Source organism: Microtus ochrogaster, chromosome 15 (assembly GCF_000317375.1).
Source record: "Microtus ochrogaster isolate Prairie Vole_2 chromosome 15, MicOch1.0, whole genome shotgun sequence".
NCBI classification, from domain to species: Eukaryota; Metazoa; Chordata; class Mammalia; order Rodentia; family Cricetidae; genus Microtus; species Microtus ochrogaster.
Window position 1 is genome coordinate 33,110,765 of NC_022017.1, and position 16,692 is coordinate 33,127,456.

Sequence of the window (16,692 nt, forward strand, 5' to 3'; positions counted from 1 at the left end):
AGGACTTGTGGCATCATGAGTGGTCTTAGACTAGAGCTTGCTACAGACGTCCCAGCTGCCTGTGCCGGTCTCATGCTGTCAGTGAATGGTTTTTTCTGTAAGAGTTAGACAGTAGCCAAAGGGAAGAGTTAGGCTGTTGAATTAAATATTTGAAAATATGGTGTGAAGATGAGTTCACACTACACTATGGAGCTATTATTGACAAATCTCAGCTATTGCGAGAGGCAAGGCCAGTTATTTCTAAGAGTTTAACTTCTCAGAAGCCAATCACTATCCAATAGAAAAACAAACACCCACAGATATTTGGGCAGCATAAATAGGTATGAAAAGATTAAAATTATATGTAACATTGGACAGGTAAGGAGGAGAGGGGAATGGATAAAGTGTGTGTATGTGTGTTAGAGAAGGTACATTTGACCAAGCATACTTATTAAGATCTAACAAAATTATTAAATATTTTATAATTAAAAAGGATGAAGCTAACTCAGCTTCTCTGAATGTGAAATGCAAGTCACAGGTTTTAAGCATGAACACATTGTCTCCAGCTGGTGGTTCTGTTTGGGGAACATTAGGAGGTGCAGTTTTGTTGGAGGAAGTCAGTCACTGAAGGCAAGCTTTGGTGGTTCTTCCAGTTGCTCTCTCTGCTCTGTGTCTCCTGCTCCTGCTGCTTCTTGCTCTGTCTCCTCACCATCACTGACTCCTCTTCCTCTGGACCATAGAGCAAATTAGACCCTCTCTTACTTAAGTTGCCTTTGGTCATAGTGTTTTATCATAACAATGAAAAGTAATATACCCAGTGTTGAGTGCCATCAAATTGTCTTTCCTAGAGCAGGAGACCAGAGTGCATTAAGACTTACTCACATTTTCTGCCGGGAATCATCTGAGGGCCTCTCTCTTGCTCCTTGTCCCTGCTAGGATGGGTGGTTAAGGGCAGGCTTCTTACTCCATGGAGTCCATGTATGCCATGAGGTCCACCACCCTGTTGCTGTAGCCAAACTCATTTTCATGCCAGGAAATGAGCTTTAAACAAAGTAGTCCTTGAGAGCAATGCCAGCCCCAGCATCGAAGGTGGAAGAGTAGGCATTACTGTTAAAATCACAGGCAACACCCTGGTCCACAGTGTATCCCTTTAGTGGACCCCAAGATCTCTGCTTCACCCTCTTCTTGATGTCTTCATACTCAGCAGCTTTCTCCAGGTGGCATGTCAGATATACGACGGACACATTACGAGTAGGAACACAGAAGGCCATGCCTGCCCGTGAGCTTCCCATTCAACTCTGGGATGACTTTTCCCACAGCCTTGGCAGCCCCCGTGGATGTGATGATGATGTTCTGGACAGCCCCAGGGTCATCACACCACAGCTATCTGCACTTTTCTAGGTGGCCTTGATGGTATGGACCATGGTCATTTACTCAGGAGATCCTGTATTTTTTTATTTTATTTTATTTCCCATATAGATTAGATCCATGTTGGTCACTCTCTGGAGGTCAACTGGCACTCCCAAGGTTTTCTCAGCTTCTATGGAGTTCGCTGGTTCAGTCCTGTTTTTGTAAATATTCCTGTTCTGGATTCACTCCTGCAGAGGTCCCTGGCTTGGGGTTGGTCCTGCAAAGGTCTCCGGCTCAGATCTACTCACTCCTTCAGAAGTCCCAGACTCAGGTGCTCTCAGACCTGCACTGGTTCTGGCTCCTCAGGCCTACTCCCTCAGAGGTCCCAGACTCACACCCAGACCCACAGAGGTCCTGGTTCAGGCATAGCTCCTCAGAGGTCCCAGACTAACACCCAGACCTGCAGAGATCCAAGCTCAGGCCTAGTTCCTTGGAGATCCCAGATTCACATGCAGACCTGTTGAGGTCTCTGTTTCCTACCTAGTCCCTCAGAGGTCCCAGACTCATGTCTGGACCCACAGAGGTCTCTTTGGCCTAGTCCTTCAACGGTTGCTCCCCTGTACCTGCTCCTGTGGAGCTCGCCGCCTGATGCCCGGATGCCTGCTCTGGCTTAGGTCGCTAGCTCAGTCCTTTTTCTGCAAGTGTCCCTGGCCTGGATCTGCTCCTGCTCCTATGGAGTTTGATGTCTCAGGCCTGCCACAGCCTCCCCCTCTGGCTCTTATAGTCTACTCTTATATTCTTTCTTCCTACTCTTTTGTGGGGTTTCCTGAATCCTAAGCAAAGGGATCCGATGGAGCCATCCCATTTAGAGCTGGATGTTGCAAGGTCTCTTTTTCTCTGCATAATGTTTGGCAGTGGGTCTCAGCATTTGTTCCTATCTGCTACAGGAGGAAGCTTCTCTGGGGATGGGTCAACAAGGCACTGGTCTATGAGTACAACATTACCTGAAATTTATAATGGAACCAAATATTCTGAGACTTGCTTGGGCAGTGGGCAGCTCTACAAGCGTCCGCAAGCAAAGAAACTCAGTTCTTGAAGGGCTGAATAGCGTGCTTGAGGATAAAACTTACATTTGTAGAGGACTTGGGAACAAATTCAGATTATTTGAGGTTCAAGCCATCTGCTACCCAAAATTAATGTGAGCATAAGAGAACATTTTCTCAATTTTCCTTATAATTCAGAACCATTGGCTTAATTACATCTCATAAAAGTTAACAAAATTGTGGTCTATATTTACACAATGGAATATTACCCAACAGTTTTAAAAAAATGACATCAAACAATTTGCAGTCAAATGGATTCACATAGACAAAAAAAAATACTGAGCATGAGTGTGGTAACCCAGACCTAGAAAGACAAATATGGTATGATTTTACTTATAAGTAGGATGTTAGCTATTAAGGAAATGGTAACCAAGCCAAAATTCACAGACCCAGAGAGGTTAGGTAAAAACAAGGGGTCTAGGGGGGAGCATGGATCTTCCTGGAAAGAAAAATAGAATATATTCTGAGAGTGGATGGAGGCCGATGGGGACAGAAGCAGATCAAGTGTGGAGGAGTCGAGAGGAAGAAGAGTGTGGGGGAGAGAATAGAATTAGGGGAGCGCATTTGGGGGCAGTGTGGAAACCTAGTGCAGTGGGAACTTTCTTGAATCTACGAGGGGGATCCTAGTGAGGAATCCTCATAATGGAGAGCACAGAGTTTGAATTGACCATCCTTTGTAGTTAGGCAAGGCTTCCAGAAGTTTCAACTAGGATACATTTGGTTGAGTTGTTGGTCGAGGAGTTTCTCTGGAGATCTCTCAACAACCCAGGCTGATGCACACACATACACACACACACACACACACACACACACACACACACGTGTGTGTGTATTATGTATGTATGTATATGGAGAGAGAGAGGGAGAGGAGAAGAGGGAGAGGGAGGTGGGGGGAGACTTCCCAAACATCCCTGGAACTCACTATGCAACCCAACAATCTTGCCACAATCCTTCTGCTTAGGCCTCCTCAATGTTGGGATTTCTGGCCTACACCACCTTATCTGGCTCCCCTTCTTTTTGAAGAACTCTGATTAACAACAGGCAAGACTGCATGAACAAAAGCCATAGCTTTCAGCTGCAGTAACTTTAGATTTATAGTACACCACCATTGCATGCCTACTGAAAAACCATGCCAATACAAAGAGACTGGTAGACAAAAGAACACACTGAACTGCTTAGTTAGAAATTACAGTGATTTTTGTGGGCATGAAAGAATTATGAGCCTGAAGAATGAAATTTGAAAAATTAAAGCGGAAAGAAATCACTAAAACTAATATTATTAAGTTAGTAGAGGAAGACAGAAGGATTTTTTGTTTTTGTTTTTCTGTAAAGGCTTAGATTTTTGTCATTAAGATTTTGAAGTTCATAAGGTTTTGAAGTTCAGAAAGACAAATGTAGACAAATCATACTGAAATAAAAATGGAACAAAACTATAGTGCAAACAGTTCTGAAATTCTTTGAGGACGTGTGCGTAAAGCCAGGGGAGCCTTCACAATGGACATGCCATTTTAAATGTCTTGTCATGCTGGACAATAAAAAGAGAGATAATTCAAGCCTGTGTGAACAGATGGTATAAAAATCAGAGAGAAGAGTAAGTATTTCGTGGCAATCAATCTGTTATATCTGGAGACTAGAATACAGAAACAGAAGCATTGTGCAAGAGACAACACAGATATTTTGAGGTCCAGTGTAGAAAAGTAACTACTAGACAAGGTACTTGAAGTTTATTCTTCAGTCAAAGAAAAAAACAGACCAATTTCCTCTTTTTCTTTTTGAGGTTAGACCCAAAGAACTTTAGACCCCAAATGTGTGTTCATTCTTTCACAGTCAAATCATGATTCGTTTGGAAGTATATCATCCATTCAATAGGACTGTGCTCAATTACACACCCTAGGATTCTACCCATTTAACATATCTAGACTCCATCCCACACTCTCTATTCCCCTGAGCATGTGCCCTGTTACAGTACCTGTTTTGGATCCCAGTGACGTGGAGACGAAGATGAAAAGGCAGCTCTCTCTAATAGATAGAGTTAATTTAGACTTTCTTGCCGAAACACGGGTGACGGGTTGTTTCTGAAGTAAAGTCAATTTATATGTGGCTTCATGACTGAAGAAAGTCTTACCTACTTTACCTGGTAATCATTAATTGTCAATAGTCTCCTAGGGAGGACATTTCAGCAGCTGTGTTGGTTAGGTTTTGTCATGTTTGTTTGTTTGTTTGTTGTTAACTTGAGAGAAGCTAGAGTCATCTGGGAAGAGGGAATGTCAACTGAAGAGTTGCCTTCACCAGACTGCCCTGAAAGGAAGTTGTAGAGCAAGGTTTTCATTGGCGACAGGTGTGGGAATGCCCAGCTTAGGATGGATAATATCACACCTGGCCAGGTGATCTCAGGTTGTATACAAAATTAAGCAAACAGTTGTGAGCAGGCCAGTAAGTGACATTTTATAGTCTACTTCAGTTTGCCTTCAAGGGCTCCAGCTTTGAATTTCTACTCTGACTTCCATAAATGATGAAATGTATTTGAGACCTATATACCAAATAAACCCTTTTCTCTTTATGGTGTTTATAATAGTCATGGAGTAAAAACTGGGATACATCCATTATAAAATGTTGAGAAGCCCATTATGGTGTAAGTCAATTTAAAGGAGCTATCTCCAGGTGTTATGTTCACTGCATAGTAGATACTGACAAAAGGAGATCGTAATGAACACTTGGTTTTATGATGAGACAAACCCCAGAAAGAGGTATCAGCATTGTAATTTGGAAAGTAAAGAGAATGGGGCTGATGGGGATTAAAGTCATGCTATATTACAATTCACCAGGAGACTTACAATTGGTATCTATAGTAGTGCTATTTTTAGAGAAACTTTTGAACTTCTGCTTTGTTCATTCATGTCGTATTCACTAAACACATAACCTTGGAACCTCTATCACCATTTCAGTATTCATTGCCCTATTTGGGGGTCCCACGATGAGTTAGTATAAAATGCATACTGACATTAGAGAAGCATTAAAAGAAAGGGTGATGTGAAGGCATGCATAGGAAATGACTGTTTCAGAGAGTCAGAGAGACAATGACCTTCATTCATGCTCACATTGTCTTCTCAGCTCCCGCCTATGAGCCTGCTATTGTCATTCCCAAAAATGACCAGTTGGAAGAACCAGGGGCTTTAATGTTAGGCATCATCTTCCGCGCTGCTGCCAAGTTGGAGGCAGATGTTTGCATTTTCTCTATATGTCCACGACAATTACATTGTGTGCGCAAGTTAGTGTTCCTTCCTAATAACAGATCATAACTGAGTATTCTTTCTCTATCAGGATTATTAGCCATTTTCATAATGTTTAACGACACACATCAAGGATTTAATCTATGTCTCTCTCAGAGCATGGCAAGTACAAGTAAATTATAATGCCCCTAGAACACAGTGTATTGAATTGCAAGATAAAGTAGATCATAGTAAATATTAATCTTTTCAAATTGATAGAATGAAATATTAAAACATTTCAAACAAGAATTTTAATGTGAAAATTAAATCTTTGTTAATATTTTTAGCATTCTAGCATCCAAGAGCCTGGTGACAGAGAGATTACTCAAGGGTTACATTATAGCTTATCTCATCAAGTTCCTGATACATTAAATTGCTAGTCTTTTCTGTATAATTATGTAGAGAGAGCATTTCTCCGTGTGAAACAACAGAAGGCAGTTGATCAACTGAGATGAATCATGTTAGTTTATAAGTTCTGTTATTTTTCTTTTTTCCCTTGGGCCTGGAGATGTCTCTGTCTTTGCTCCGTGCCACATGAGGTATTGTAGTTGTTAAAACTATTATTTTAGAAAAAAAGAGGTGCCTTAGCTAATGAATTCTGCTTCTTAGCAGTTTATAACATTTGCCACATTTTCTAATACAAAGGTGAACTTTAAGTAAGCATGAATGCAGATAGTTTCAGAAAGAATTCTAGTGGAGCCCAAACAAATGTCCAGATAGTCGGACGTACACAATACATTACCAAATTATGTCCATATAAAATAAACAAAGGGGACAAAACTGTTTAGCTTATCAGATTAATACCCTGGTTTTGTCATCTCTCTGCTATATTCACCTTGGACAAATAATATCAAAAGAGGATAAATATATTTTTGATCGGACAAGCATGATAAAAACCAGGTTAAGCATCAAGAAGAATATATCAACTGAAAAAACAAATACAATTTAGGAGAATATCAGATATTAGATAGTCTTCATTGTAAGACAATGTGCAAATGAAAATAACCAATAGAATAAAAGGTAATACACCTTAAAATGTTCCCACGTTATCACCTATCACCAACTACCTATCAACAAAAAAATAATAGCATAAATCATTTAGTTTGTCTACTAAATTCAAGGTTATTATTCCAAAGTCAGGATAATACTAGAAAAAATGCATTAATGTAACTTTTAATTAAAATTTGGCTTAGGATTTGTCTGTCCCTGCAATGAGTGAATATTCATTTTTAATTAAAAATAAAAAAATGCAATGTATTTTAAATGTGTCTTTTCTCTTCTAAATTTTTACAGTACTCTAGTGACTCATTAGTGAAGGTAATTTTAGTGGATTCTAAACAGTCCATTAAAATAAATAATTGTTTTGTGTGGTTGTTTATACCAGGCCAACTTTTACTGTCAAGGCTGCTGCCGATTTTAAGTGAATAAATCAGTGAACTCACTCTTCCTTTGTGATTGAGCTTCAGATTTGCTCAGATCCAACATTTCTTCTGTTGCTTTTTTTTAGTAGAAATTTCTAGGTAGCCATAATCAGCCGTCTTTTCTTTATTATAATTTAATTCTCTAATGTTTTGATTTTGAGGGTCTAAATATGTTGTCAATATTCTTTCTAACTCTGCCAGCAAGGAATTTGACAATGCCTTGATTTAGTATCACACGCTGCCTCCTCTGAGGATTCTTAAGTTATAGTTGAGAATGATGATGTCAGTCACAACAGCAGCTTCCGTTCATTGAAATATCACTGCCTGTCACATCTGTGCTAATAAGAATTATTCATGTTTCTGCTTATTCTTCTAAAGAGCCCTTTGAGATGTATACATTACTTCTTATTTGCAGATCATGATATACCTGTTTAGAGAAATTACTGGTTTCTCTCACCAAACAGTAGAATGAGCTTTGAACCAAAATTACTTGAAGGAAAGTTTCCTATGACAACACCTGCTTTTAACAATGATATGATCATAATATTCATTTTCATCTACATTATCGTCATGAAGAAATAGCAAAAACATAGGTTAAAAATGGATGGAGAAAGGATGTATGCTCAAACCAAAAGAGAGTAAAAAATATATCACCTAAAAGGCTGTTCAGCTTATAAATTAATAATTTTTAATCGTTTCTGTTACAAGGACAAGATTGAGGTGTTAGGTGTTTCTGGACACTAGAATTAGTGGGTAAACAAAGGGATTCAAACTAAGACAATACTCTAAATGGAATAACCAAGTTCTGATATGGGTTCACAGATTTATTGATGACTAAACACACTCGAAGTATGCAAATTTAGAAATATCAAGAATAGTCATGATTTAACAAGACCAACCTGTTAAATTTGACACTGACTTCCTGTTTTTTAGATGAGTCATGTCGTAAACACATATGTTTCATGATTCAAGTAACTCTGATTACAAGTATTCATTTAGATATGTAGATAATAACAGTATACAAACATACATTGATACGTGTGTGTGTGTGTGTGTGTGTGTCTACTGAATATATAGATGGCAGATTTCTACCAAATGCATCATTTAGTTTTAGACACAGGAATTTCTCATTCCTTCTTATTGTGACCGAGGCTAGGTGGTAACATTGTGTCAAAACTATTACCTCTAACCTCTCTTAAACTATTGCAAACAAAAGCCCCCCCCCAAAAAAAAACGTACTTGGGCATGGGGAGAAAATACACCACATTTCTGAAGATGGCCATGCAGTATACTAAAGAAAACTTCAACATTTTCAAGAAATGCCATCTAAGAAAGACTGGCAGCTCCTGGATCAGGCTGAGGAGATTGCCGACTGAGGAGGAAAGAAAGGGCTGTGTTTAAGCACTGACCCGTCAGTCATTTCATCACCACTTCAGTGGGCTTTCCAATGATGGTCAACCGAGATGTGCAACTGATGTGGGCTCGCTTCGGGATGGATAGCTGACTCTTGTTGCAGTGGCTGCAGGACCGTACCCTAGGCGACAGAATCCTTAAAAGCAACCTGGCTCCAGCTTCAGTACCATTCTACTTTCTGACCTTACATTTTCCAGCTTGAACCAAGTCCCATGTTTAAGTGTGTTAGGAGCTCAGCACAAACCCGCAGTCTGGAAATTAGGATCTGTAAGATTTCCAGAGTGTGTACTCATCACCTGATTTTAAAAGAAGTACAATGTTGAAGGAAAGAAGCACAGGTTCACATAGTACCCCAATAGCTTTCTGCAATGCGAGATGTATAAACAAAGATTTGTGAATTTTTCTTTTGGTCCTCTAATGTAATATACTATTTCTCTATGTCTCTATCTCACCCCAAAGATAAAAATCCAAAGGTATATGGTTTAACAGTCCAGAAAGTTTATTAAATTAGTAACCCTCTAGAATTCTAGCTCGGATGTCATTGACATTAATACTACTCACGATTGGTGCCAGGCCAGGTACAGAGCAAAGGTGGCACCAAGGGGGCACAGGCAGCCCAGTCCTCAAACTGGTAAAAGTAATGAAAAACTAATGATCAGGAGTGGGAGCAGCACTGCTTTTACTTAGTGTGAAGCCCTGGGTTTTATGCCCCGTGTCCTTCATTGGTTGTCTTGATGGATAATTCACCGAGCCTCTCTGACAGCACATCCTCACATGAAACCTCAGGGCAGAGTGGCAGTGAATGCACATCACTAACAAGAACGACACATCTTAACACGAAAGAGAGCATTGTAAAAGGAAAAAAAAAATTGTAATGTATATATAACAGCTATTTTTAGCTTAAGAAATAAATATTGGCACAACAGCACATCAATATTTTGCATATTTTGTTTACTAATTCTTGTGTTGTATTTGCATTGCCTATTTTTTCCATCTGGTTTTTGCTCTATTCAAGAGAAGAGGGCAAATGAATGGTAAAGATTTTTGAACAATTATAACGAATTTATGACAAATGCTTCTTCCTTGGAGACAGACGGCAGAAGGCGGTGCACTGTTTTAGAGAGCTCACACATATCTGCAGGAGAACAAACTAACATGCATTTATTGCAATATCTCTAAGCACAAATGTGACTTCAGTCAATTCCTGCCCGCTCCATGGGAAGATGTTTCCTACCTGCATGGAGTCTGCTTGGGTTGTCTTAGTTACCTTACTATTTTTCTGACAATATACCATGACCAAGGATAATTATAAAGTAAAACATTTACTTTGGAGCTCACAGTTCTAAAAGGTTGGATTCTATGACCAACACGGCAGGGATCATGGCAGCAGTCAGGTGGGAATAGTTGTAAAGAAGATAATGAGAGCTTACTTTCTTATTGACAAGTTAGAGGTAGAAAAAGAAAGGCCGAAAATGGGAATCCTGTGGGGTTTTGAATCCCAAAGTTCACCCCAGTGATTCACTTCCTTCAGTGAAGCCACACTCCCTCTCCTTCCCAAACAAGTCCACCAGCTGGAGCCTAAGGCTTAAAAGCTACTCCTCTTCTAGAGGCGGATACCATCACACTTAGGTTTGTGCTGGCTAGAATTATTCCACATGTCTGAATATATTTGATCTAGATTATCTCACATTTGAAAACTTCATCAGAAGAATTTTTAATAACAAAAATCTGATGAAGGCAGTTTCTGGCTGTTAGAAAGTATAGAGAGATGTTACCTGGACTGCCCGAGTTAATGACAGGCAGACCTGCATCAAAAATGATGCAATTAGGAAAAAAATTCCAGCATGGATAGAGAATGAATATAGTTCATTCTTTGATACGTTGCATTTTCAAAATATCTAACACCCTTTTCTGGCTTCTGTGGGAAATGCATGCACATCATACACATATATGCACACATTCACTCACATAGCAATAAAATATTTTAAAAAAATCTTTTAAAGAGTAAATAAATATATGGGAAACAAAATTAAAGGGATGTATTGCTCTTTTTTTCTAGTTCCCACAGCAAGCTACTTTCTCCAAGTTCAACTCTGCCTTACAGACAGTGTCGAATTTAATTTTCACAATATACCTGAAGAGATTGAGCTCCCAAGTTCAGACAGAGATTCCCTAAACCAGGCAATCTAAGCCTAATAAGGCTTTATTTTACCGACAAACTCGATTTTACCTAGTGCTGCATGTAATGGATAGACTCCTTTATCACCACATCTGTGGTCTTCTCCGAGCTGTCACTGCCATGGCTCAGAGCTGCTCATCTTGATCTTATTTAGGAAAAAGAATGAGTAAAAGGTTCATGTAGGTACAAGCTTGTCTGGGAGAAGAGTAAACATCCCGTGTCATTCCTCTTAAATCACTGAATTCTTAATCTTGTCTCCCTCATTAACTCAATCAGAATTCACAGATGTCAAGTACATGCCAGAAACTACTCTTTGCAGATGAGAGGAAGGGAAAGATAAATCAAGAGTTAGAGTTTCTGCCCTTGTTTAGCTTAAGGCTTCTAGTAAAAGATTCATATAAAACCCGTGATTTAAAGTAATTGATTTATTAATCACACGTGTGCAAAGTGAGGCTGGGAAGGATGTGATCCTCTGACACTTGTCTGTTTGATTCCAGCCGCTGAAGTGTCATTTCATCATCTGTTTATCAAATACACTCCCTCCACTTGGACTGACTCAGCTCTTTCTACAAGGTCAGTACCTAGATTAATGTGTGCTTATGCTTATCTTTAAAATCTTGTGGGGTATCCATCCTTGACTTCGATGTTTTCCAGAAGCATCTGCTGATGGAGATTCATTCGGCTGGAAGGAAAGAGTTTTTACAGCCCACACCGTCACAGAATCTGAGAGGTACTAGAGAGAATCAGAGTACAACAATGATGCCAAATCTAGCTTCTTGGATTTCCAGGGATACACACAAACAATTATAATTTGAACTAATTAAGATAGTTTTAAAAAAACACTAGGGTCACAGTGCTATTGAAAATTAGAGTAGGGAGGGGGAAGTGTTGGCAAACTCCTTGCCAAGTTTCAGATTTAACTTTTATATGAAGCTTATAAAATGGTATTGGAAGATTGTACACAAAATTCGGAGCAACCTGGCGCAGAATGAGATTACAAAAGCCACACAGCTACAGAGTTGGAACCAAGGCAAAAGCTTTGAATTCAGAGTGCCAAACTAAGTTCTTAAGATGATAATGTACCGAAACTCTTTCTAATATGTGAAGATCATGTTTTGGGGATGGAATCTTAATGCTTCATACAGTTGTACATATGGGGTAAGAACACTGAGTTTTGGTTAAGTTGATAGGAAGTTATATGTCTGCTGGAGAAGTTATAGGGTCACTTAAGACTCTCAGAATATAAATTTGAAGAGATAATAATACTTAATTTTGGAACATAGAAACTAAGACTCAATGATTCTATAGCAACTACAGGAGTGTTCTTGGTAACCTGGATACAGTCACCATTTCTCAGATTCCCATGACTCAAGTCAACAGTGATTAAGATGTTAACACAATGGCCTCAGTTTTATGAGAGTGAAGTCTCATATTTGAAATGTGACAGCTTTCAAAAAAGAACAATGGTGAAAGGGGTTCTACATCTGAAAACATTGGCAATAGTATTCTCAGCCCAGAATAATAAAGCCAAATTACCCATGTTTGTCTATATAAAACATTTGATCTTAACTCTCCTTCTAAATAATAATAAAGTCCTCACACTTAGTAGGTTCATGTTAAATGCTTGTCTACTATGTAGCTTCTCTGACATTTTTAGCAATTAGGGGTACTCAAAATGGCCTTCTATTTTTCTAGATTTCTTAACCACAATTATATATATTATATAATTTATATAATATATTTTGTGAAGTATTATGTAAATAATTTTCTTAATATTTAAAAATTTTATATATATTCCACATATCTTGATTATATCTTTCCCTCCTTTACCATCTCCAAATACTTCCAGGACTGCCCATCACATCACACCCCCAAATTCCTGTCCTCCTTTTATATTTATTTATTTAACTCACTAAGTACAATTAATGTTGCTCATTTGTTCATGGACATGGGTTCATCTGCTAGTGCATAGAGAGGATGCCAGTGGTCATTCTTTACCCATTCCAGTAGCCTTCAGTTCCAAATAGTTCCTCACCAAGAGGTGGAGACTCGGGAGTCCCTTCTCAATCCATACTGTGGTTTTTAACTGCTTTGATCTTGTTCAGGTCTCATGTAGATAACCACAACTGCTGGCAATTCATGTGTGCTGCAGTCAGGTCATGCCCAGGGGCCATTATCCTTCTTCACAGCACTTCTTCTTATCTGTCTCTTCTGTTCTTTCTATCCCCTCCTCCTGTATTTTTCCTGTGTATTACACAGAGTGGGGCTTTGATATAGAAGTATCATCCATAGATGGATGCTCATTATCACCTATTTTTGTTATTTTGAACAGCAATGAACATCTCCAACAAATATTACCCAATGCAATAAAAGTTTGGCCAGCGTTGGGCACTGAACAAATCAATAGATATAAATGCAAATATTTAGAATATAATCGGATATATTTTTAGAAAATTAATGAACTTCTTCATGTCAACAGATGGAAATAGGGTTTTTCTTTCCTGTGGACCACTAAATCCTCTACAACCAATTTATCACAAGGCACAGGACAGATTTTCCTCCAAGTATCTCTAAGAAGAAAGATACATTTATCTGTGTAGAGGTAATTATTTTCAAAATGATCTTTACAGAGACTTTGGTTAATGGTATTATCTGTCATTATGATTGAGTCATAATTTGTATGGTATCTATTGTTACGTTACCCTCCAAATTTAACATATAACAAACCAGAAATACATAATCAAAGATATGATTAACAACAATAAATCATTTCATATGTGAACCTAATTCTTGTTACAAACGGAAAACTAGAACCTTGTCAGTTATCAGTAGTGACATATGTTTTTTGAAACATGGACAATAAATGGCAGTAATTCAGAGCTGAGAATGTTAATCACAAAGCCAATGGACCTGTCACTATACCTCCTGCCCCAATATTGCATATGAGAAAACACAAGTTATATTTTCTGAGATTTCAGATCTGTAGAACTGTGAAGTGCGTGGGTTAAAGGCTCATAAGCTATCTGAAAAATGCATTTTCTATAAATAAATTTTAGCAATTTTTTCACAAACACTTTTCCCACAAGGCTCAATGACCATCACTGAAGAGGGTCATGAAAATTATATAAAAGCCAATGGTAGTTGATGATGAGAGCTGCAATCAGTGTTTCCAGACATGACAGGGCTAATGCAAACATTTACTCACAACATCTGGAGCAGCATGCAGAAGGTCTACACAAGGCCAACGCACCCAAAGTCCCACCATGGATGGTGGTAGGACATGTAAGGCTGAGGGAGGGACAGTCAGTTTTCTTTAAGGATATAGTCCTTGAGATTACCAGTGCTTTAGCAGATAGTCCTGTGCTCATGCTTGTGTAAGCACTTAGTCCACTGAATGGGTTAAAAGAAAAAAAGAAATGAAGCACGTGAAATAAGGAAGAAGTTGATGGCATATGGGAAGAGTTGGAGTATAGGGAGAGGTTGGTGGTTTAGATCAAAACATGTTATGTTTGTATGGAATGTTAAATCAATAAAATATTTTTGAATAGTTTAGTATCCCTCAAAGTAGCACATGTACTAAGATATGAGCAAGCTAAAGACAAAGTGTTCCGTTCAATATTTTTTACAGTTTTGTGACATTCTAAAAAGGAAAAAGAAAGAAAAGAAGGCAGGAAGAAATCATACCCCTCTTCTCCCCTCACCATCATCTACTGAAGGTGGGAAAGCTGGTTCTGGTTCTGGGGTCACAGGAATCGGAGTGGGAGAGCTGGCCCTGATTTCCTCACCTGCAGCACTCAGGAGAGCGGGTCTTGCACCTCACCTGAGTGGCACAATAGAACTAATACTGTTGACAGAGTGGGGAAGGTAAGGAATGGGGGTACAGGTGATCCAAGCCAGCAAACATGCATGTGAGAATGGCCCCGCCCCTCATCTTTCATAGGGTAGAGTGGGAGAGAAAGGCATGCCCTCCCCCATCCTCTATGCCTTGCTGCCTGTGGTGGGGGGAGAGAACTGACCATGGCGTCATGAGAGTTGGAGAGCTGGCCCTGCCCCCCACCAGCTGAGGCACTAGGGGTAACAGATCATGCACCTTTTCTGGGCATCATACTAGAGCTGACCCTTTGTTAGGAGTGCAGGTGAGGCAGCCCGGAGAGTGTGAGAGCAGGAAAACTAACCCCATCACTCCTCATCGGCCATGTGGTGACAGGGGTGAAGGAAAAATGCTCTTGCCACACCTGCCACCCTTGCACCTACTGCAGGCTCAAGAGCTGGCCCTAACCCTCACTAACTGCAGTCCGAGGGAAAGTAGGCCTCACCTAGACAAAAACAGTATACCTGGCCCAGGAGGTATGGGTGATTGAGCCAGCCTCAAGGACACAGGAGCAGGAGAACTGGCCTGTTTCTTGCTGCCTGATGCATTGGGTGAGTTAGCTGGGGCAATGCTGGAGAGCTCACCCTGGTGGTGACAAGGAGGGAAATCTGGCAGGCTGACCAACCCAGCTACCACCCAGGCCCAGAATCAAGACTATGAGTTGGCCCACCTCAATATCTACCTCACCTATGACCTGCTGGAGCATGTGAAGGGGCTATTGTAGTCCAAGTTGGGGCAACATCTGTCAGGGCCCAGCCACAATGGATTTGTATGTTTCAAAATAGGGGCATGAGGATTAGGAATATTGGGCAAGAAGAATAGAAATAGAAAAGAAATACAGAGGCATAGAATAGTACAGAGAGGACAATCCAGTGAAGACTGAATGCACCTGTGTTTATTTCTTATGATCTTTAAACAAACAAATCCAAAAAAGGGAAAGAAGTTAAAAGACATTTTTATCATGATACAAGTCACAAAGTGATTACCATCTTAATACTCAAAACACCAAGTAATCACACCCTAGATAAGGATATCTCCTGTCAATAACTTTGAAGGACCAAGAATAGGCTTAAACTCTTTGAACTTCAGTCAAGTAGGAACAGACCCACTTCTGTGGGCTTTATTAAACAAATTTAAAAGAGGAGGAATATGTGAAACCCCAACAGATGTCACCCCAACCCCAAAGTGTGGCTATGACACATCTCCGGTGACCAAGTCGGTGCCTAGTCCAACTGTCATCCAGCAACTGATGGAAAGTGATGTAGACCCACAGCCAAACATTAGGCAGAGTTTGGGCAATCCTGCAGAAGAGAGGAGAGAAGGGGTTGTAGGAGCCAGAAATGTCAAGGGCACCACAAGAAAAAAATCACATAATCAACTAACCAGGGGCTTTGTATTTCCCTATGTCTGGAATGACAGTCACTTCTGAGCCATTTGACTAGGATGCTGGAAAATAAACTTGGATCCTCTGAAAGAGCATTTAATTTAAAGATGCTCTTAATGGCCAAGCTGTCTCTCCAAATTCTTGTCTGTTATTTTAATATTTATTTTATTTTTTTCCATTTATATGAATCTCTCTGAATAAATGCTATGTGTATGGGAGTGGCTTTATAGGCCAAAAAGTGACATCAGTTCCCTTGGGGCTAGAGTTCCAAATGGTTGACACCTGTTTTACCTGTGTGCTGGGTACTGAGCCAGAGTCCTTTACAAGAACAACAAAGGCTCAAACCACTAAATTGTCTCCTAAGATCCAAATTTTCTTTCTGTATTCCAACCTGCTTGTGATAGCTTTCTGTTTGCTTATCCATCAATCTATTTTTCCTTCATTTTTATACCCATGTACTTTCTATTTTTATTACTTTGCTCCACAAATACTTGATTAATGCAGTTATGATGCCAGGAGTTGATGTAAACCCTAAAATATTTATAATATTACAAGTGAATTGCAAGGCATTCACCCACGAATGATGCGCACTTAGAAAGACATAGAAAGGAATATAGCAATAAAAAGACTCCCAAGGACATTCTGCTGTGCCTACATACAGCCCTCCTCAAGGAAGGTTCTTGCAGCAAATGGAACACTACACAACTAGACAATGTGCAGAAT

At 39.6% G+C, this 16,692-nt stretch overlaps 1 pseudogene; it reads right to left on the reverse strand.

Annotated features, from left to right (window-relative positions):
- Nucleotides 1–939: 939 nt before the first annotated feature.
- Nucleotides 940–16,692, reverse strand: part of LOC101993718 — a 122,414-nt pseudogene continuing 106,661 nt past the window's right edge.